Here is a 23,447-nt window from a genome sequence, read left to right on the forward strand (position 1 = left end):
ATGCGACCTGCAGCCCAGGCACACCGAGAAGTCTAGAAGGAATTTTGCGATTCCAAAAGTTGGTGGCGTGATTGGCGTGATCGCTGCGGCCAAAGGTGCCCCCACCTCCTCTCCTCCACCCCTATATACGGAGCCCCCTCTCCTTCCTCTCATTCACCCCCCTTGCCTCTCTCTCCTTCTCCTCTCCCTCACGCGTGTGTTCCCAAAGTTTGGAACATGCTCGGTGTGATAACTCTCCACCATACGCAAGTTGTCGTGCTACTGGAATTCGGTCGTGATCTTCTTCTTCCGCTGCTTCGCTGGATCATTGCCCGGGGGACGTCTATGCATCGTACATGTGTAGAACTGCGGAGACGTGCAAGATCGAGCGCTTCATCGCCTGTACTTCTACTCGACCTTGTGGTCGGCGTCCATGTACAACTTCATCGAAAACGTTATTTGAAACGTAAAGCTTTTCGATCTTTAAAGGTATAAACACTGAATCCCTCTGTTACCTTACATCGGCATAGAATATATCTTAGCTATGTTATTCCGCTGGGTAGGATTTTTTTTGTTTTTTTGCTACGGAACCCTACATGTAGGTAGTGGAAGGAGATATTGTGGAGAGTGAGAATTGGACATGGTGGCGGCTGGTGGGCGGTGGCTCATGAAGTCGTGAGGTGTGACAGTGAAGATTAGTCACAGTGGAGAAACGTACACACGTTTTAATGGGCTTTAGGCTCTACACCAGTAAGGGTGGACACATAGAGGCCCATACACTATTTCTTTCTTTCTTGTACACGTGGTTTAAGTGTTAATTTGTGTAGGTTGCATCGATTAACAGTCAATCAATCAAACCGGTTATCGGCCAAATTCCGATTAATCACTACTTCTAAGCCAACCGAGCATTTAATAATTACCAATTTCCTTACCATTTATTAAAAATACACGCCACTATTATTTTTTTGTCCGGATGGACAGGTGGGTCCCACACATCGATTGCGTGTTCACTTTCCTGACACGTCATCAGTATGGCTTTTTTGGTGGCATAGCAGATACCTGTGGCATGTGGAGGAGCTGCCACGCAGCTTATATGAGTCTACCTATAAGCAGTTTCCTATTGATGTATCAATGGATGGAAGTTGGTGAGATGAGATCTAAGCTTTTTTTTTTTTTAAACAACGATGGTGAGATCTAGGGTTTGGTTTGGCTAGTGGGAATTGAGCGGCGTAGGAAGTGAGGAGTGGTGAGTGGGAACTAAGGACTCCTTGTATTATAGGAAATCGGACGGAGAAGGGGGCTCAGGGTTTGTTCTATTGGCTCTAGAATAAATAGAGCCAACTATGTATGCCCTTTCTATTGGTTCTCAAACTCCTGAAGACATATTTCTAGCTCTCTAAAATCTATAAAGACAACCAGAATGCAGGCTCCCAACAAAAGTTGTGTGCATACGAAATATCACTTTTGCTTCAGTGCTCCTCCCTTTCCTGAAACTCAAACATATCAAAGGCTTAGATTGCTCTGTACATCTTTGTTATGAAACTTATGAAGGGTTATGAAGTGATCTCAGCAGTTGATCTGTTTGAGTTTTGGGAAAGGAGGGAGCACTGAAGCATGCCTCACGAAATATGCCCCTCAGATAAGCGAAACCTTATATTCCCCTTGGTTTGTTTGTATGCTTTTTTTAAAACCATTTCTCCAGTCGTAACTTCAGGAATTTTGCATTGACGTATTCTTTTAACAAGTCCTATTTTCAGAAGAGTTACCTGAAGTGCACGATCGCTCAAATTTAAATTTAAAATGTGTTCAAACATCATCACGGAAAAGGGCCGGGCTTGATTTTGATCGTTCCCAGCGTCAGCGGCACGCAGGAACCGTTTGATCCCACTTCAAGTCACTTGCAGAAATTCGCACTCGGTCAGTTAAGTTCCAATTAAACCACGATTAATTTGTTCAAACAGTAGTATAGACGATTGATGACTAATCCAACGGACAAACGGCATTTCGAAATTCGAGCCTGCCGCGCTTCCGCGGCCGTGGAAGTGGAACGTGGAGGCGACGGCGTCCACCAGCGGCAGTTGGTTGCGGCAGCATGCCTAGCACGTACTACAAGTGTGCAACCACCCACCACTATTTCAACCTGCGCCCCAGCGATTCTCTGTTTTCGCACACCCCACGGCGACCATGAGCACCTGTAGCACCGCCACAAGCGCCCACCACCAAGCCCACGGCAAAATGCGTCGTCAGCCTATCTGCAACCACGACGACGTCGCCGTTGCCTGCTGCGTCGACCGTCTGGAGCGCCGGATGACGGACCTGGAACATTACTGGAACGGATACAAGATCAGCCGCTCCGCGCCGCGCCATCGGCGCAGCCTCTCGGAGAGCACCATCTGCGCCACGCCTTCTTCGGCCGTCGTCACCGGCGCCGGCCCGGAAACGCCGGACCTCCTCTTCACGCTTTTCCCGGGGCGCTCGCCGACGACGCCGCGGAAGCTCCTCTCCTCGCTCCAGCAGGCCGACAGCAGCGGCGCCAGTGGCAGTGACGCCGGCTTCACGATCGACGGAGGCGACAAGATCCGGGCCCGCCGCTACGAGGAGGACGCGTCCAGCGTCTGCCCCGTGGATGCCGTGCCCTTCGCCACCATGCCAGCATTGGCCACCGCCTCGTCGTGCTCCTGCTCCTGCGAGTGTACCATCCCGCACTGTCCCTGTGGCTTCTGCGGCGGCTACTCCTCGAGCTCGTCGTACTCCGGATCCACCGCGGCCACGTCGCTCTTCTCGCTAGGGGAGGATGCAGTGGCCCGCGAGACAAGGAAGAAGGAGGCAGGGAGAAGGGCTGCGGGTAGGGCTTGGCGGTTCGCCATGGTTGGCATCGTAGGACTGTCGGTCCTGGGAGCCATGGCCGCCGTTGTCATGGAGTTTGTCATGGACGACGGCTATGTGCAGTTTTTAGTGCCCACGTGATAGAAGAGTGTGTGGTTGTAAGGTGCAAACTCTAGTCAAGTTCTCTGTTCTTAAGGTCAAATCCATCGTCTTTTTTTTTTTTGGAAATGGACATGTGCTTGTCTTGGATGTTCGAGCTCTTCCAACTGTATGCAGGACAGGACTATGGTGTATGTTTTCAGTTCAGTTGCCAATCCCTAACAAGGGTGAGTGGATGATCAACATATGAAGATGATCAAACACAGGACTATTCTGTATGTTTTCAGTTAAGTTGTCTGTCACTAACAAATTAAGGGTGAATGGCCGATCGTATGAAGATGATCAAACAGAGCATGTGTTAGTGTTGCGTGTGCTTTCTACTGATTTATCTGAAGAATGACCGTCTGCGCGAATCTTCATTTGATAGGTTTGTGTGTTTGAAGAATGACCTCACCCATAATTTGTTTGATCATCGTCATGCAGATGATCAAACAGAGCTTCTGTTTAAAAATAGAGGGAACGAAACTTGGATTCAGTCATAGTTTCAAATAGCCGGCTATAGCCTGGCTATAGCCTCGCTATAGCTGTTTGAGCATGTTGCCGCTAAATGAAATCATGTACAAATTAGCCGCTATAGCGGGCTATGAAAAATAGCGGCAGGAATGGGAGGACGGCGAGTATGTCGCCGTCCTCCCATTCCTACCCCGAGCTCCTCCCTACTCTCCCTACTCTGGCCTCCTCCCTTCTCCATCCTCCCTACTCCGGGCTTCGCCCTACTCTCCATGCCGATGTGCAGCGGTCTGTCATTGTTTCCCTACCCAAACCCTAAGTCGAGATGGGATTGAGGAATGACGTGAGGGCGGCGCTGGTGGGCCTCGCCCCGCCGGCCTCTCCCCTAGCACTCACACCGCTGGCCTGCCCGCGGTGCTCACCCGGCTGCGGTTGCCATCGTTGTTGGCCCCGTTTTCATTCGCTATAAGCCTCGACCTCTTGCTGCGTCAAGGAGGGTTGCACCGAACCGACGTTGATGATTTCATCCATGATGGAGTCGGTTGCCATTCGGCCGAAGGACCCATGCGCGCCAGGGCTGCTGCTGCCCGTGAAATGCTAGAAGCCGGGCTAAGGACGGACACCGCCGATGACGTGAGCTCGGCGGAGCTCAGGCGATCCACCGAGACAGTGTTGAGGTCACCGGCGGTGAGGATGTTCGGCTTGAAACCACCGACCGGCTCAAAATCTTGGCCCGGTGAGAATAGAGAGAGGCGCGACGCGCTGTTACCTAGGCTTTCTTTGAGCACGGGTGCCGGCGATGTGCTTGACGGCGACGAGACGCTCCCTTGGCTCCCCCACGCAGCGGGGGCGTACTAGGGCGGGGGCGCCAATCCCCGCCATGGCGGCAGCCCTCTGCATCAGCGCCGCCTCCGCCGCTAGAGCCTTCCGCTCCCTCGCATTCTTCTCCCTCTGCTGGCGGCTGGCGTTCTCCACCTTCCGGTGTTGCAGGTCGAAGGTCTACTCGACGTTGGACATCCCCTCCGACTGCTCCTTCTCCGCGTACCCCTTCTTCTTTGGAGGCGTGTCCGTCACCACCCTGGGGCTATATACTTTCTCGCCGCCATGGCGTCGCAGCGGGATCTAGGCTTGGTGGGGGGAAATGGCGAGAGTGTGCGGCGCCGCGGGAGTGAAAATGTGTGTTGTGAAAGAAAATTGGAGGAAAGTACGATGATTTTAGAGGGTAAATTAGCATCATCACATCGACAATGGTCTATTAACACTTTTCCCGCGGGCGCCCCGCTAGCCCCTCTCTGGATTGATTTCTGCTTGGAGAGTAGGGACGCTAGATGAATAGTGCGCGCGTCGGCACCAGAACCATTCTAGGTGGCGCGGCAAAGCGCCGGCGCAAAATATGTTTGGGGGCTTTAGGGCATCTCCAACGCGGCGACCGCGCGTCCGGATGGGTCAAAACGGACAAAACCGCGGCCCAACGCCGTGGACCCATCCAAAAACGGATGGCCGCGGCATCCGGGACGACCCAAACCTGGCCCCAAATCTGGGACGAGTTTGCGTGCCCGCGGACGCCGATGGCTGGCCGCGCGCGTCTGCCCCTTGTCCGTCCCTGACCCGCGTGTCATAGACATAAATAATTTTTTTCATTACAAAATACCCATTACATTTTTTTTAGTCTACAACTTCTATCCTAATACGTATGGGGCCGGCGGCCTCGCCGGCGACTCTTCGCCGGCTTGCCGTCGAGCCGTGGATTTCACTCGACGCGGACGGCCTGTACGCGTGAGGATTCCACTCCAGCTTACGAGCTGGGTGGCGCGGCGGAGGCCTTCATCCTCCTCCTTTCCGTCCGCGCGCCTCGGGCGAGCTCGCGCTCCGCCTCGTGCGGCGGCACCATCCGCTTCCCGCATAGCTCCAGCTCCTGCAGGGCGGCGCATTCCACAGCGGTGCGCGCCTCCAGACGGACGCGGCCGGCGGTCTGGGCCTCGTGGTTCCCGTTCCGCCGGCGCATGCGCTCTTGTCGGCCGCGCTCCGCCGACGCAGCAGCCTCCCGGGCGCGCTGATACGTCCAAAACGTATCCACTTTCCCGAACACTTTTGCTATTGTTTTGCCTCTAATTTGTGTATTTTGGATGCAACTAACACGGACTAACGCTGTTTTCAGCAGAACTGTTCTGGTATCTCGTTTTTGTGCAGAAATCCAACTTTTAGGAAAAACCTCGGGATTTTGACAGAAGGCCCTATTTTCCCAGAAAACTCACGGAGCCAGAAGGGCAAGTCAGGTGGAGGCCCGAGGGCCCCACACCCTAGGGCGGCGCGGCCCAGGCGCGGCCCTAGCGTGTGGCCCCCTCGGCAGGCCTCCGACGCCCTCCTTCGGACTACTTATCGCCCTCGACCTAAAAACGCACGGAGAGAAGTCGAAGTCGCCAGAAACCCTCCAGAACGCCGCCACATCGTGAAACTCCGTCTCGGGAGCCAGAAGTCTCCGTTCTGGCAATCCGCCGGGACGGGGAATTGGAGGAGATCATCGCCGCCATCACCACCGACGCCTCTTCATCAACCAGCCATGTTTCCCCCATCCATGTGTGAGTAATTCCCCCGCTGTAGGCTGAAGGGGATGGTAGGGATTGGATGAGATTGGTCATGTAATAGTGTAAGATTGTTAGGGCATAGTGCCTAGTATCCGTAATTGGTACTTTGATGATATTGTTGCAACTTGTTATGCTTAATGCTTGTCACTAGGGCCCGAGTGCCATGATCTCAGATCTGAACATGTTATTGTTTCATCATGATATTCATTGTTTATGGTCTTACCCGCAAGTTGTATACACATGTCGCTGTTCGGAACCAATGGCCCCGAAGTGACGTAAATCGGGACAACCGGAGGGGATGGTAGTGATGTGAGGATCACATGTGTTCACGGAGTGTTAATGCTTTGCTCCGGTACTCTATTAAAAGGAGTACCTTAATATCCAAGTAGATTCCCTTGAGGCCCGGCTGCCACCGGCTGGTAGGACAAAAGATGTTGTGCAAGTTTCTCATTGCGAGCACGTACGACTATAATTGGAACACATGCCTATTGATTGCTTTGTACTTAGACACCGTTTTATTATTATCTGCAAATGCCCTGCTTGATTGTTACATGAGTTTCTCTCATCCATGCAACGCCCGTTATCCGTTCCCGTGCCTACAGTATTTTAATCCTGCTGTTTACTATAATCACTACTGCTGTCTCTGTTACTCTTCGTTGTTATTTCACTACCGCTATCGCTATAAAACTCGTTACTATCGATAAACTCTTGCGAGCAAGTCTCGTTTCCAGGTGCAGCTGAATTGACAACTCCGCTGTTAAGGCTTTCAAGTATTCTTTGTCTCCCCTTGTGTCGAATCAATAAATTGGGTTTTACTACCCGCGAAGACCGCTGCGATCCCCTATACTTGTGGGTCATCAAGATCGTTTTCTCGGCGCCGTTGCCGGGGAGCATAGCTTTATTTGGAAGTTCACTTGGATTTATATTGTTCGCTGCAAATTCTCCATCATGGGTAAAACTCGCGATCCTAAAGTCGCCATATTACCATCCACTACAAGAAAAGGTACAACTCTGAGTACCTCTGCTCGCTCTTGATTCACCTTCCGTGATTGATAAACTTGTTTCACCACCACATGCTTCACATGCTCGCTACTTCGCTGAATCTGAAAACTCTCATAATATTGATAATATTTCTGCTGTGCTTGATGATAGTGGTTCATTGGGATCCTTTCTAGATGCTACAATTGCTAGGTCTAGACAAATTGAAAATGCTGAAACTCCCGATGCTACTACACCCGTTAGTTCACCCGAACTTGATTATTCTAGTGATGATCCCGATGAAGATTATGTGGAGCTTAATGATGATCTTATTAATAGATGCAATGCTACCGCTGATGCAAGTAAAATTAAAAAGTTTCTCACACAATATGCTGTTAGACATAAGTTATCTCCTGATCCTAAATTTGCCACATCTCCTATATGCATTAAGGATAAAGATTATGATTTTTCTCTTGATCTATCTCATATAGCTATTGTAGAGAAAGCACCCTTTTGTGGTACTGAAAAGGAAAGTGTTGTAGAACACATGATTGAACTTTCTTATATGAGTAGTTTGTTTTCTGATGATATCAAGATGCGTACTTATTTTGTCGTTAAAATTTTTCCTTTCTCATTAAAGGATGATGCTAAAACTTGGTATAATAATTTTCCTCCTGGTTCTATTAAAAATCCAACTGATTTGCGTGATGTTTTCTTTCGAAAATACTTTCCTGCTAGTGCTCGAACATATTGCTTTACGGAGAATTTATAGATTTGACCAGGGAGATGATGAGAAATTGCCCGAGGCTTGGGCAAGATTTTGTTCTCTTATCGAGCTCGACCTCGGACATGATTTAGAAAAGAATGATCTACTTGATATATTTTATAGTGGACTAACCATTGAGTCTAGGGCATATTTGGATAGTTGTGTTGGTTGTGTTTTCAGAAAAGAACTCCGCACGTAAGTCGAAGAATTATTGACTAAAATAGGCCGGAATCATGATGATTGGACTACGCCCGAACCAACTCCAACGCCAATATTGAAGAAGAGGGGTTTAATTAAATTGAATGATGAAGATATGAGGGAAGCCAAGAAGTCTCTCAAGGAGAAAGGTATTAAATCCGAAGATGTGAAGAATCTACCTCCCATAGAAGATATATGTGAGATAATTCCCCCTTCATCCATGATTGAGGTAAACTCCCTTCAGCGCTTTACTAGGGAAGATATTCCGTATTCAAAACCTCCTCGCGCAATGCTTAGATGAGTTTGATAATTATATTGTTAAGCAAGAAAATTTTAATATGAGAGTAGAGAATCATCTAATGGAAAATTCTCAAGCTATTAGCAATTTGCATGATATTGTGGAGAGAACCTCCAATGATGTTAAGATGCTTGTTAAGCATTTTCAAATGGTTCAAACTCAAATTGATCAACTCACTAAAGTGCAAAACGACTTATTACAAAATAATTCTAAAGAGAAACATGCTTATGAAGTAACAACTAGAGGTGGTGTCTCTACCCAGGATCCTCTATATCCTGAAGGGCATCCCAAAAGAATTGAACAAGATTCTCAACGCATTGAACCTAGAGCTCCTTCTAAGAAAAAGAAGAAGAAACATAAAAATGTTGTAGAATCCTCTCGAGCTCGTTAATGATCCTAATAGTATTTCTATTTCGATGCTGAAACTGAAAGTGGTAATGAACATGATAATAATAATAATGGTAATGATAAGAATGATGTTTCTGATAAAGAAGAAGTTGAAGATGAACCTGAAAAGCAAGATAAAAATAAAAAGTATACTAAAGAAGATTTTATTGCTAAGAAACATGGTAATGAAAGAGAACCTTGGGTGCAAAAGCAAATGCCTTTTCCTGCTAAGAAACTAAAATCAAAGGAAGAAGAACACTATAATAAATTTTGTGATTGGATGAAACCTTTATTCTTGCAAATCCCTTTGACTGATGCTATTAAATTGCCTCCTTATTCAAAGTATATGAAAGATATTGTTACAAACAAAAGGAAAATCCCCAATGAGGAAATTTCCACTATGCTTGCTAATTACTCTTTTAATGGTAAGGTTCCAAAGAAGCTTGGCGACCCAGGTATACCTACTATTCCTTGTTCTATTAAGAATAATTATGTTAAAACTGCTCTATGTGACTTGGGAGCCGGTGTTAGTGTTATGCCTTTTTCTCTTTATAAGAGACTTTACTTAGATAAGTTGATACCTACTGATATATCTTTGCAAATGGCTGATAAATCTACTCGCTATTCCTGTTGGTATATGTGAGGATGTTCCTGTTCAAGTTACTAATAACCGCTTGATATTAACTGATTTTGTTGTGTTGGAAATGCCTGAAGATGATAATATGTCTATTATTCTTGGGAGACCTTTTCTTAACACCGCATGGGCTGTTATTGATTGCAATAAAGGAAAGGTTACTTTCAATGTTGATGATAAGGAGCACACCGTCTATTTCCCCAAGAGGATTGAAAAGGCATGCGGAGTTAATACTATTTCTAATGTGAGAACCATCAAAGTGGGAACTATTGATTGTCCAATATATGAGCCTAAAGAAGAATATCAAACTCTTGTGATTGGATCCATATCAATACAATACAAGGTAACATGATTGATTTGAGGTTTATTTCTTCTTATGCTATGTAAAATTTATTTGGTGGCAAGACTTGATCAACCTTGTTAACAAATACTTTTTATATGCATAGAGGAGGTAAACAACATCTCTTTCTTCCTCCACTTGCTCTATTTGTTGTAGCACTTTTATTTTGCAAAGTTCCTTAGTTAATTAGAGATTTCAAAAAATTTCCTGCCAGTAATAATAAACTTAATACCCAGAAATGTGCATTTTTCAAAGTTTTCAAAAATTTGCAAAAATTATACCGTTGGTCCTATTTTTCGACGAGGCACCCGGGAGCACCTGGGGATGACCAGTGGGGCACCCCGGGTGGCACCCCACATGCCGGCGCGGCCAGCAAAGGGGCGCGCCACCCCGGTGTGTGGGCCCCCTTTACCCCACTTTAGCATCTCTTCCTCCCACACTCTTCTCTCTCCCGAAAAAATCGACACCAGCCTTCCTCTCACTCGTGTTTTTGCTCAAGAACTCCAGATTTCTCGATCTCTTTGCTCAGCCCAGATTTCTGTCTGAGATTTGGCACATTTGCTCTTCGGTATGTGACTCCTTCGATTATCCAAGTAGAATTTTGTTTGGTGGAGTATATCTTGCATATTTTGCTGCTGTAGGTAACATTTTAGTGAGCATGCATGCTTGTTCTAAGTGGTAGAAACTAGTTTTGATGCATGATTAGTACTCTAGCAAGTTCCTATGGTAGTTTCCCTCGATTATATATTACCAAATCAAGTTTTATATTGTTTGTTGAAAAAATTTCAGAAAATGGAAGGGAGTAGGCACCAACTCAACCAACAGGAATTGGAGGTGCAACAGGTCATGAGAGTTCACCGAGAAGAAGGAGTATACCCCACTTACTATCCGTGCGTGGATTTTATGAGAAGTGCAGGGATCTTGCAGGACGTTCAAAGTTTAATCTCTCGTGCAGGGTTGGATGATTTTGTTGATGGTGAACCATGCCAATATGCAAAACCGACTATGTCGGTAGTGCAGGATTTTAAATTCAATTGGTCACGATCTAACCCCATGGTTCAGTACAAAATTTATAATAAAACTGTCAACTTGCCATTCAATGATTTTTGTGCAGCAATCAGAGTGCCGCAGTGGGGATTGATGTCTACGGGAGCTTCTATTCTTGTAGACAGTGTTGGGCCTCCAAGAGCAGAGGTTTGTAGAACAGCAGCAAGTTTCCCTTAAGTGGATCACCCAAGGTTTATCGAACTCAGGGAGGAAGAGGTCAAAGATATCCCTCTCATGCAACCCCGCAACCACAAAGCAAGAAGTCTCTTGTGTCCCCAACACACCTAATAGGTGCACTAGTTCGGCGAAGAGATAGTGAAATACAGGTGGTATGAATGAATATGAGCAGTAGTAACGGCGCCTAGAAAATAGCTTGCTCAGGCGTGTAGTTGATGCTGGTAATATGGTAGCAGTAGTAACGCAAAGAAACAAGAAACAAGCAGCGATAGCAAGTATTTAGGAACAAGGCCTAGGGAATAGACTTTCACTAGTGGACACTCTCAACTTTGATCACATAACATAATAGATAAATGCATACTCTACACTCTTGTTGGATGATGAACACATTGCGTAGGATTACACGAACCCTCAATGCCGGAGTTAACAAGCTCCACAATTCAATGTTCATATTTAAATAACCTTAGAGTGCAAGAAAGATCAACACGACTAAACCAAGTACTAACACAGACATGCACACTCGTCACCTTCACACTATGTAGGAGGAATAGATCACATCAATACTATCATAATGATAATTAACTCCACAATCTACAAGAGATCATGATCATAGCATATGCCAAGTACTAACACGGATGCACACACTGTCACCATTACACCGTGCAGGAGGAATAAACTACTTTAATAACATCACTAGAGTAGCACATAGATAAATTGTGATACAAAACACATTGCAATTATAAAGAGATACAAATAAGCACTTCACTACGCCATTCATAACAGTGAGTAAGTATTCTGTGAAATATAGCCTAAGAGACCCACACGGTGCACACACTGTCACCTTTACACACGTGGGACAAGGAGTCTCCGGAGATCACATAAGTAAAACTCACTTGACTAGCATAGTGACATCTAGATTACAAGCATCATCATATGAATCTCAATCATGTAAGGCAGCTCATGAGATTATTGTATTGAAGTACGTAGGAGAGAGATGAACCACATAGCTACCGGTACAGCCCCGAGCCTCGATTGAGAACTACTCCCTCCTCATGGGAGCAGCAGCGGTGATGAAGATGGCGGTGGAGATGGCAGCGGTGTCGATGGAGAAGCCTTCCGGGGGCACTTCCCCGCTCCGGCAGGGTGCCGGAACGGAGACTCCTGTCCCCCAGATCTTGGCTTCGCGATGGCGGCGGCTCTCGAAGGTTTTCCGTATCGTGGTTCTTCGCATCAGTGTTTTCGCGAAGGAGGCTTTAAGTAGGCGGAAGGGAAGCCTCGGAGGGGGCCTGGGGCCACCACACCATAGGGCGGCGCGCCCCCCCCCCTCTGGCCGCGCCAGGGTGTGGTGTGGGGCCCCCAGGGCTTCCCTCTGGCGGCTCTCGGGTGTTCTGGATGGTTCCGGGAAAAATAGGAACCTGGGCGTTGATTTCATCCGATTCCGAGAATATTTCGTTACTAGGATTTCTGAAACCAAAAACAGCAGAAAACAGGAATTGGCACTTCGGCATCTTGTTAATAGGTTAGTTCCAGAAAATGCACGAATATGACATAAAGTGTGCATAAAACATGTAGATAACATCAATAATGTGGCATGGAACATAAGAAATTATCGATACGTCGGAGACGTATCAGCATCCCCAAGCTTAGTTCTGCTCGTCCCGAGCAGGTAAAACGATAACAAAGATAATTCCTGGAGTGACATGCCATCATAAACTTGATCATATTGTAAACATATGTAATGAATGCAGCGATCAAAACAATGGTAATGACATGAGTAAACAACTGAATCATAAAGCAAAGACTTTTCATGAATAGTACTTCAAGACAAGCATCAATAAGTCTTGCATAAGAGTTAACTCATAAAGCAATAATTCAAAGTAAAGGCATTGAAGCAACACATAGGAAGGTTAAGTTTCAGCGGTTGCTTTCAACTTGTAACATGTATATCTCATGGATATTGTCAACATAGAGTAATATAACAAGTGCAATATGCAAGTATGTAGGAATCAATGCACAGTTCACACAAGTGTTTGCTTCTTGAGGTGGAGAGAGATAGGTGAACTGACTCAACATAAAAGTAAAGAGAATGGTCCTTCAAAGAGGAAAGCATCGATTGCTATATTTGTGCTAGAGCTTTTATTTTGAAAACATGAAACAATTTTGTCAACGGTAGTAATAAAGCATATGAGTTATGTAAATTATATCTTACAAGTTGCAAGTCTCATGCATAGTGTACTAATAGTGCCCGCACCTTGTCCTAATTAGCTTGGACTACCGGATCTTTGCAATGCACATGTTTTAACCAAGTGTCACAATGGGGTACCTCCATGCCGCCTCGTACAAAGGTCTAAGGAGAAAGCTCGCATTTTGGATTTCTCGCTTTTGATTATTCTCAACTTAGACATCCATACCGGGACAACATGGACAACAGATAATGGACTCCTCATTAATGCATAAGCATGTGGCAACAATTATTATTCTCGTATGAGATTGAGGATATATGTCCAAAACTGAAACTTCCACCATGATTCATGGCTTTAGTTAGCGGCCCAATGTTCTTCTCTAACAATATGCATGCTCCAACCATTAAGGTGGTAGATCTCTCTTACTTCAGACAAGACGGACATGCATAGCAACTCACATGATATTCAACAAAGAATAGTTGATGGCGTCCCCAAAAGCATGGTTATCGCACAACAAGCAACTTAATAAGAGATAAAGTGCATAGGTACATATTCAATACCACAATAGTTTTTAAGCTATTTGTCCCATGAGCTATATATTGCAAAGGTGAATGATGGAATTTTAAAGGTAGCACTCAAGCAATTTACTTTGGAATGGCGGATAAATACCATGTAGTAGGTAGGTATGGTGGACACAAATGGCATAGTGGTTGGCTCAAGGATTTTGGATGCATGAGAAGTATTCCCTCTCGATACAAGGTTTAGGCTAGCAAGGTTATTTGAAACAAACACAAGGATGAACGGTGCAGCAAAACTCACATAAAAGACATATTGTAAACATTATAAGACTCTACACCGTCTTCCTTGTTGTTCAAAACTCAATACTAGATGTTATCTAGACTCTAGAGAAACCAAATATGCAAACCAAATTAGCAAGCTCTAAGTGTTTCTTCATTAATGGGTGCAAAGTATATGATGCAAGAGCTTAAACATGAGCACAACAATTGCCAAGTATCAAATTATCCAAGGCATTTTAGAGTTACTACATGTAGCATTTTCCAATTCCAACCATATAACAATTTAACGAAGAAGAAACTTCGCCATGAATACTATGAGTAGAGCCTAAAGACATACTTGTCCATATGCTACAGCGGAGCGTGTCTCTCTCCCACAAAGTGAATGCTAGGATCCATTTTATTCAAACAAAACAAAAAACAAAAACAAACCGACGCTCCAAGCAAAGTGCATAAGATGTGACGGAATAAAAATATAGTTTCGGGGAGGAACCCGATAATGTTGTCGATGAAGAAGGGGATGCCTTGGGCATCCCCAAGCTTAGATGCTTGAGTCTTCTTAGAATATGCAGGGGTGAACCACCGGGGCATCCCCAAGCTTAGAGCTTTCACTCTCCTTAATCATATTGTATCATACTCCTCTCTTGATCCTTGAAAACTTCCTCCACACCAAACTCGAAACAACTCATTAGAGGGTTAGTGCACAATAAAAATTAACATGTTCAGAGGTGACACAATCATTCTTAACACTTCTGGACATTGCATAAAGCTACTGGACATTAATGGATCAAAAAAATTCATCCAACATAGCAAAAGAGGCAATGCGAAATAAAAGACAGAATCTGTCAAAACAGAACAGTCCGTAAAGATGGATTTTATTAGGGCACCAGACTTGATCAAATGAAAATGCCCAAATTTAATGAAAGTTGCGTACATATCTGAGGATCATGCACGTAAATTGGCTTAATTTTCTGAGCTACCTACAGGGAGGTAGACCCAGATTCGTGACAGCAAAGAAATCAGGAACTGCGCAGTAATCCAAATCTAGTACTTACTTTACTATCAAAGACTTTACTTGGCACAACAAAACATAAAACTAAGATAAGGAGAGGTTGCTACAGTAGTAAACAACTTCCAAGACACAAATATAAAACAAAGTACTGTAGCAAAATAACACATGGGTTATCTCCCAAGAAGTGCTTTCTTTATAGCCATTAAGATGGGCTCAGCAGTTTTAATGATGCACTCGCAAGAAATAGTATTTGAAGCAAAAGAGAGTATCAAGAGGCAAATTCAAAACACATTTAAGTCTAACATGCTTCCTATGCATAGGAATCTTGTAAATAAACAATTTCATGAAGAGCAAAGTGACAAGCATAGGAAGATAAAACAAGTGTAGCTTCAAAAATTTCAGCACATAGAGAGGCATTTTAGTAACATGAAAATTTCTACAACCATATTTTCCTCTCTCATAATAACTTTCAGTAGCAACATGAGCAAACTCAACAATATAACTATCACATAAAGCATTCTTATCATGAGTCTCATGCATAAAATTATTACTCTCCTCATAAGCATAATCAATTTTATTAGTTGTAGTGGGAGCAAATTCAACAAAGTAGCTATCATTATTATTCTCATCAAGTGTAGGAGGCATAGTATAATCATAATAAATTTCACTCTCCATAGTAGGTGGCATCAAAAGACCACTATCATTATAATCATCATAAATAGGAGGCAAAGTATCATCAAAGAAAATTTTCTCCTCAATGCATGGGGGACTAAAAGGATCATGAAAACCAGCTTCCCCAAGCTTAGAACTTTCTATATTATTATCAACAATGGTGTTCAAAGCGTTCATACTAATATTACTACCAGCATGCAAATAAGATTTCATAGGTTTTTTAATTTTCGCATCAAACCATCCATGTCTTAAATCAGGAAATAGAATAAGAAGCTCACTGTTGTCCATTATGCCAAACTAGTGTAAACAAGAAACAAAAAGATGCAATTGCAGGATCTAAAGGAAATAGCTTCGAGCACAAACACAATGGCGCCAGAAAAGTACTGTTACTTGGAACCGGAGTATGAGTGCCTTTTTACCTTTCCTCCCCGGCAACGGCGCCAGAAAAGTGCTTGATGTCTACGGGAGCTTCTATTCTTGTAGACGGTGTTGGGCCTCCAAGAGCAGAGGTTTGTAGAACAGCAGCAAGTTTCCCTTAAGTGGATCACCCAAGGTTTATCGAACTCAGGGAGGAAGAGGTCAAAGATATCCCTCTCATGCAACCCTGCAACCACAAAGCAAGAAGTCTCTTGTGTCCCCAACACACCTAATAGGTGCACTAGTTCGGCGAAGAGATAGTGAAATACAGGTGGTATGAATGAATATGAGCAAGTAGTAACGGCGCCGTGAAAATAGCTTGCTGGCGTGTAGTTGATGGTGGTAATATGGTAGCAGTAGTAACGCAAGTAAAACGAGTAAACAAGCAGCGATAGCGATATTTAGGAACAAGGCCTAGGGAATAGACTTTCACTAGTGGACACTCTCAACTTTGATCACATAACGAGAATAGATAAATGCATACTCTACACTCTTGTTGGATGATGAACACATTGCGTAGGATTACACGAACCCTCAATGCCGGAGTTAACAAGCTCCACAATTCAATGTTCATATTTAAATAACCTTAGAGTGCAAGAAAGATCAACACGACTAAACCAAGTACTAACACAGCATGCACACTGTCACCTTCACACTATGTAGGAGGAATAGATCACATCAATACTATCATAATGATAATTAACTCCACAATCTACAAGAGATCATGGTCATAGCATATGCCAAGTACTAACACGGATGCACACACTGTCACCATTACACCGTGCAGGAGGAATAAACTACTTTAATAACATCACTAGAGTAGCACATAGATAAATTGTGATACAAAACACATTGCAATCATAAAGAGATATAAATAAGCACTTCACTACGCCATTCATAACAGGTGAGTAAGTATTCTGTGAAATATAGCCTAAGAGACCCACACGGTGCACACACTCGTCACCTTTACACACGTGGGACAAGGAGTCTCCGGAGATCACATAAGTAAAACTCACTTGACTAGCATAGTGACATCTAGATTACAAGCATCATCATATGAATCTCAATCATGTAAGGCAGCTCATGAGATTATTGTATTGAAGTACATAGGAGAGAGATGAACCACATAGCTACCGGTACAGCCCCGAGCCTCGATGGAGAACTACTCCCTCCTCATGGGAGCAGCGAGCGGTGATGAAGATGGCGGTGGAGATGGCAGCGGTGTCGATGGAGAAGCCTTCCGGGGGCACTTCCCCGCTCCGGCAGGGTGCCGGAACAGAGACTCCTGTCCCCCAGATCTTGGCTTCGCGATGGCGGCGGCTCTGGAAGGTTTTCCGTATCGTGGTTCTTCGCATCAGGGTTTTCGCGACGGAGGCTTTAAGTAGGCGGAAGGGCAGCCTCGGAGGGGGCCTGGGGCCACCACACCATAGGGCGGCGCGGCCCCCCCTCTGGCCGCGCCGGGTGTGGTGTGGGGCCCCCGGGGCTTCCCTCCGGCGGCTCTCGGGTGTTCCGGATGGTTCCGGGAAAAATAGGAACCCGGGCGTTGATTTCGTCCGATTCCGAGAATATTTCGTTACTAGGATTTCGACACCAAAAACAGCAGAAAACGAGAACCGGCACTTCGGCATCTTGTTAATAGGTTAGTTCCAGAAAATGCACGAATATGACATAAAGTGTGCATAAAACATGTAGATAACATCAATAATGTGGCATGGAACATAAGAAATTATCGATACGTCGGAGACGTATCAGGGATCATGCGAGAAGATAAAGGGATCGCCGCAAGAGTTCTTGGACCTCTTCAAGATGATTTGTCATGGAAGAAGTTTCTCGGAGGATGGTGGTAAAATCAGTAGCATTCATTTCCCAGCTATTCGTTACTTTGCTTATTTCATTACCAAGTGCGTTCTAGCAAGAAAGAATGGAAGTAAAATATCTATCCAGGATCTAGCCTTTCTAGCTGCTGCATTACAAGGTAATAGGACTTATAACTTGGGTGCTTTGATAGCCAACAGACTTGCTACTAACCGTGAGAAGGGAGGAATTTGTGGAGGTCTCATCGCCTCTCGCTTATTAGCTATGCGTAATGTAGAACCTCACCATCTTGATATTCAGCTCCCCATAGAGAAACTTGACATAGTCTCCATGATTAAGCATAAATTTGTTTCGGATTCGTCTAATTTGAGCAACCTGTCTTACAGAATAACATTTTACAAGAAATCTTGGACAATAACTAAGAAAACTGAAAAATTAGTAGGATTGCCTGCACCTGCTCTGTTTAACCTTGATTCCAGGGAGGATTGGTCAATCACGGAAGGTGAACTGAAGGCATACATAGAGAGAGATGGCCATCGTGCAAGAGACAACACGGAGGAGGTCGAGGAACACCTCGACTCGTCATCAGATGCAGCAAGTTCTTCGCATCAACAAGTTGGGCATGAGGAGCCTCCACGCTTTTCTTCTGCATCGGTACCTTATTATGACTACTCCATGTACGATCCACCGGCATGGAACCCAGACCCTCGATGGGGTTGATCTCCACTTAGGCCAAGAGCCTAATCTTGGGGGGAGGTATACCAGCATCACTCATTCTTTGCATATTATGGTTGCTGGATACTTGTACATACTTGTTTAGTTTCTTTGAGTGGTTTTCTAATGAGAGGAAGATGATATTTGGGGAAGTGCTGCCTGAAAACAGATTCTGGACTGTTACCAAAAAATTCGTGCGCACAGCCAGAACGTTATTTTGAGCTGCCAATTTTTGTGCATGTTCCCCAGGTTGTTATCTAACTTTCATTAGTTGAACACTTTTCGAGCTGAGCAATGGAAGATTTTTGTAAAAATCGATTTCTGTACTGCTGTCAGGTTTTGGCAGATTTCTGCCATCTTGCTTTTCTGTGTTTCTTTTAGTTTTCATTTTCTTGTTCTTGCTTTGTTTCTTTCCTAAAACACAAAAAGACCAAAAATATTTCTGTTGTTTCTCTTCATCATTTGTTTATTTTGGTTTCTTGCATTTGCGTCGCTTTATTTGCTATTGCTAGTTTGCTATAAGAAAACCTAAAAAGATTTTGCTTTGTTTGCTTGTTTCCTTTTGTTCTTGTTCCCAAATTCGAAAACACCAAAAATATTTGCTGTTCTTCTTTGGTTTTGTAAAGTTCTTTATGAGTTCAATGGTCTTCGGTGGCTGGAGCATGGTTTTCATTTCATATTATCCAAGCTACACAAGTGAAAAGGCAATAATGACGATATTCGACAATCTGATTGTGGTGAGAGGCTGGTATGAACTCTATTTGTTTTCATTTTTGTACATATACTCATCCATGTGAGCATGCTTAGTTGGTTCATGTGAGGTATATGTCATTTAAGAAAGTCTAGTAGTTCATGATCTCTCATGTTTAGCTCCAATTTATTAATATGAGTAGCATGTCATGGATGTTTGCTTGCATTGTTTTATTCATAGATAGGTATGATATTGTGGTATCCTCCTTTGAATAATTCGTTTGAATTAACTTGGAACATGCTCACGCATGCATATGACTGAACAAGAGTCAATTAAGCCTTAATGATTTACATTGCTTCAGAGTTCTTGTATCACTTTTATGCCTCAGTTAATTTTGCCTCAAGCATGATTATGACAGTTACTGCTCTCTTGATTTGTCGCTCCCTAGTCTTTTGCTAGCCTTCACTTGTACTGAGCGGGAACGCTGCTCGTGCTTCCAAACACATGAAAACCAAGTTATTCCAGAGTGTCCACCATAAATACCTATGCATGGCATTTCAAACCATTCCAAGTAAATTCTCATGCGATACCTTTAAACCTTCAAAAATGCTTCTCAATTTGTGTTAATGTTTCATAGCTCATGAGGAAGTATGTGGTGTTTAACTTTCAACCTTGTCATTTACTCTTGACGGACTTTCATACGGACTAGTGGCACATCCGCTTATCCAATAATTTTGCAAAAAGAGGCGGCAATGGGGTTCCCGACCCGATTAATCAACTTTCACTAATAATTCTCTTCACATGTTTTGCTCGATTCATCAGTAAGCAACTTAATTTTGCAAATAGACACTCCTCCATGGTATGTGATTGATGGAAGGCACCCGAGGATTCGGTTAGCCATGGCTTGTGTAAGCAAAGGTTGGGGGAGTGTCACCCATAATAAAACTAAAATACGCGTGTAAACAAAAGAGAAGAGGGATGATCTACCTTGCTGGTAGAGATAACGTCCTTCATGGGAGCCGCTCTTGGAAGTCCGGTTGGTGAGGTAGTTGGTGTACCCATTACCATTCGTTGACAACAACAAACACCTCTCAAAATAATTTTACTCCTGCTTTACAAATGAAAAGCTCTAGCGCATGTTAATCCCTGCTTCCCTCTGCGAATGGTCAATCTTTTACTTTTATGTTGTGTCTCCATCCTTTGTTTGAGCACTTTCTTGAGAGCACAACTGTCATTCTTAGTATAATATGCTTGTCTCAAAATATGATTGATTGTGGTATAACTTTGATGCTTTTATCTTTGACAATCACTATTTCTAGTCTTTCTATGAACTTCAGAGGTGCCCGAGCATTTATGTTTTGCTGATCAAATATGGGCAAGCGAGATACCACTCTATCATACTCATTTATGAACATTGCAATCCTGCTTATATACATGATTCATGATGCTTATTATTAATTGTTGGTACCTTTCCATGATTGACATAGCTATTGGATGATCTTATTTGCATGTATCTTATTATGAACTGCCTAAGTGTTAGCCATAGCATGAGAATATTTACATCATATGAACAAATGTGTTCGTGAAAGTTCTTTTATCGCTCGGTTGTTAACTCGAATTGCTTGAGGACAAGCAATAAGCTAAGCTTGGGGGAGTTGATACGTCCAAAACGTATCCACTTTCCCGAACACTTTTGCTATTGTTTTGCCTCTAATTTGTGTATTTTGGATGCAACTAACACGGACTAACGCTGTTTTCAGCAGAACTGTTCTGGTATCTCGTTTTTGTGCAGAAATCCAACTTTCGGGAAAAACCTCGGGATTTTGACGAAGGCCCTATTTTCCCGTAAAACTCACGGAGCCGGAAGGGCAAGTCGGGTGGAGGCCCGAGGGCCCCACACCCTAGGGCGGCGCGGCCCGGAGGGGGCGCGCGGCCCTAGCGTGTGGCCCCCTCGGCAGGCCTCCGACGCCCTCCTTCGGACTACTTATCGCCCTCGACCTAAAAACGCACGGAGAGAAGTCGAAGTCGCCGTAAACCCTCCGGAACGCCGCCACATCGCGAAACTCCGTCTCGGGAGCCAGAAGTCTCCGTTCTGGCACTCCGCCGGGACGGGGAATTGGAGGAGATCATCACCGCCATCACCACCGACGCCTCTTCATCAACCAGCCATGTTTCCCCCATCCATGTGTGAGTAATTCCCCCGCTGTAGGCTGAAGGGGATGGTAGGGATTGGATGAGATTGGTCATGTAATAGTGTAAGATTGTTAGGGCATAGTGCCTAGTGTCCGTAATTGGTACTTTGATGATATTGTTGCAACTTGTTATGCTTAATGCTTGTCACTAGGGCCCGAGTGCCATGATCTCAGATCTGAACATGTTATTGTTTCATCATGATATTCATTGTTTATGGTCTTACCTGCAAGTTGTATACACATGTCGCTGTTCGGAACCAATGGCCCCGAAGTGACGTAAATCGGGACAACCGGAGGGGATGGTAGTGATGTGAGGATCACATGTGTTCACGGAGTGTTAATGCTTTGCTCCGGTACTCTATTAAAAGGAGTACCTTAATATCCAGTAGATTCCCTTGAGGCCCGGCTGCCACCGGCTGGTAGGACAAAAGATGTTGTGCAAGTTTCTCATTGCGAGCACGTACGACTATAATTGGAACACATGCCTATTGATTGCTTTGTACTTAGACACCGTTTTATTATTATCTCGCAAATGCCCCGCTTGATTGTTACATGAGTTTCTCTCATCCATGCAACGTCCGTTATCCGTCCCCGTGCCTACAATATTTTAATCCTGCTGTTTACTATAATCACTACTGCTGTCTCTCGTTACTCGCTGCTGTTATTTCACTACAGCCTATCGCTATAAAACTGTTACTACTCGATAAACTCTTGCGAGCAAGTCTGTTTCCAGGTGCAGCTGAATTGACAACTCCGCTGTTAAGGCTTTCAAGTATTCTTTGTCTCCCCTTGTGTCGAATCAATAAATTGGGTTTTACTACTCGCGAAGACTGCTGCGATCCCCTATACTTGTGGGTCATCACGCGCTGCTCGGGCGAGGGCATCTGGATGAGATGGCGGGCTGCTCGCATAGCGAGCAGCTCGTTCTTCTGGCCGAGGAGGTCGCCTAATCGGCGGCGGCCGGCCCGGCAGGTCACCTCGTGCTCCTTCGTCACGCGCGTGAGGTCGGCGAGACGCTCCTCGATGGCGGCGTTGATGTTCGCCAGCGCGAGGTCCTCCTCGTTCACGGGCTCCTCCTCCGCGGCGGCCGCCCGCTCCTCCGCGGCCTCGTACCAGCCGTCCGCGGTCTCGTGCCAGCCGTCCGCGGCCGCATCCACCATCTCCGCGTCCCCTTCCTTCTTCGCCGCCACCTCGGCAGCGACACAGAGCGCCTCGTCATCGGCGACCCACCGCGAGTCCGCGCGCTCCTCCTCCTCCGTCCGCGGGAACCTGGCCCGGGCAGCGAGGGAGAGCTTGGCCCACGTGGCCTGCAGGGTGCGCGGCATGGCGATGGAGAGGGCGCCGGAGAAGGTGGAGGGGGAGAGGACGGCGGAGCGGGTGTGATGCGGTCTATGACCGCCGCCGTCTTTTATGGCCGGCGGCCTGGCGGGAAACTTGGGCGCGAGCGCGCGCCAATGGCCTTTTCGCGCGCGCGGGAATCTTGGTGCGCGTGGGAACTTTCCCGCTCGTTCCACCGCCCACCATTGCTGTCCCGTCGAGGCCTGCCACGGCGCAGCGCCGCGCAAGGAAGACGAACCACGTGGCGTCTTTTTGGGTCGCCGCGTTGGGCGCAGCGTGCGACCCAAACGGACACGCGGACGCGGGCCGCTGTCCGCGTGTCCGCTCGGCCACTCAAACGGCCCAAAACGGACGGCCCAGCGCGTTCGTGCCCGCGTCCGCGTGTCCACTCGGCCACCCAAACGGCCCAAAATGGACGGCCCAGCGCGTCCGTTTGGGTCGCTCGGTTGGAGATGCCCTTAGAGGGGGCAAGTGAAGATGCTCTTAGGGCATCTCCAGCGGCGCGACGCAAACGGACGCTGAGTGACCGTTTGTGTCCGCCGTGACCGGAATGCGTCTGGCACCACCTCCATCGGGGCGACGCAAAGTGACCGGGCCGTTCGCGGAGACGCAAACCTGGCCCAAATATGCGCCAGGTTTGCGTCTCGGCGGACGCTGCGCGGACGCGCAAAGTGTCCGCTCGGTCCTCGCGCGGGCCCGCCTGGCAGCGGCACAACTACTTCGTCTTCCGCGGTATTACTTCTGGGCGGCGCGCTGCAGCCTTTGTAGGGGCCGCGTTAATGGCGTGCCTCGGCT

Source organism: Lolium rigidum, chromosome 7 (genome assembly GCF_022539505.1).
Source record: "Lolium rigidum isolate FL_2022 chromosome 7, APGP_CSIRO_Lrig_0.1, whole genome shotgun sequence".
NCBI lineage: Eukaryota > Viridiplantae > Streptophyta > Magnoliopsida > Poales > Poaceae > Lolium > Lolium rigidum.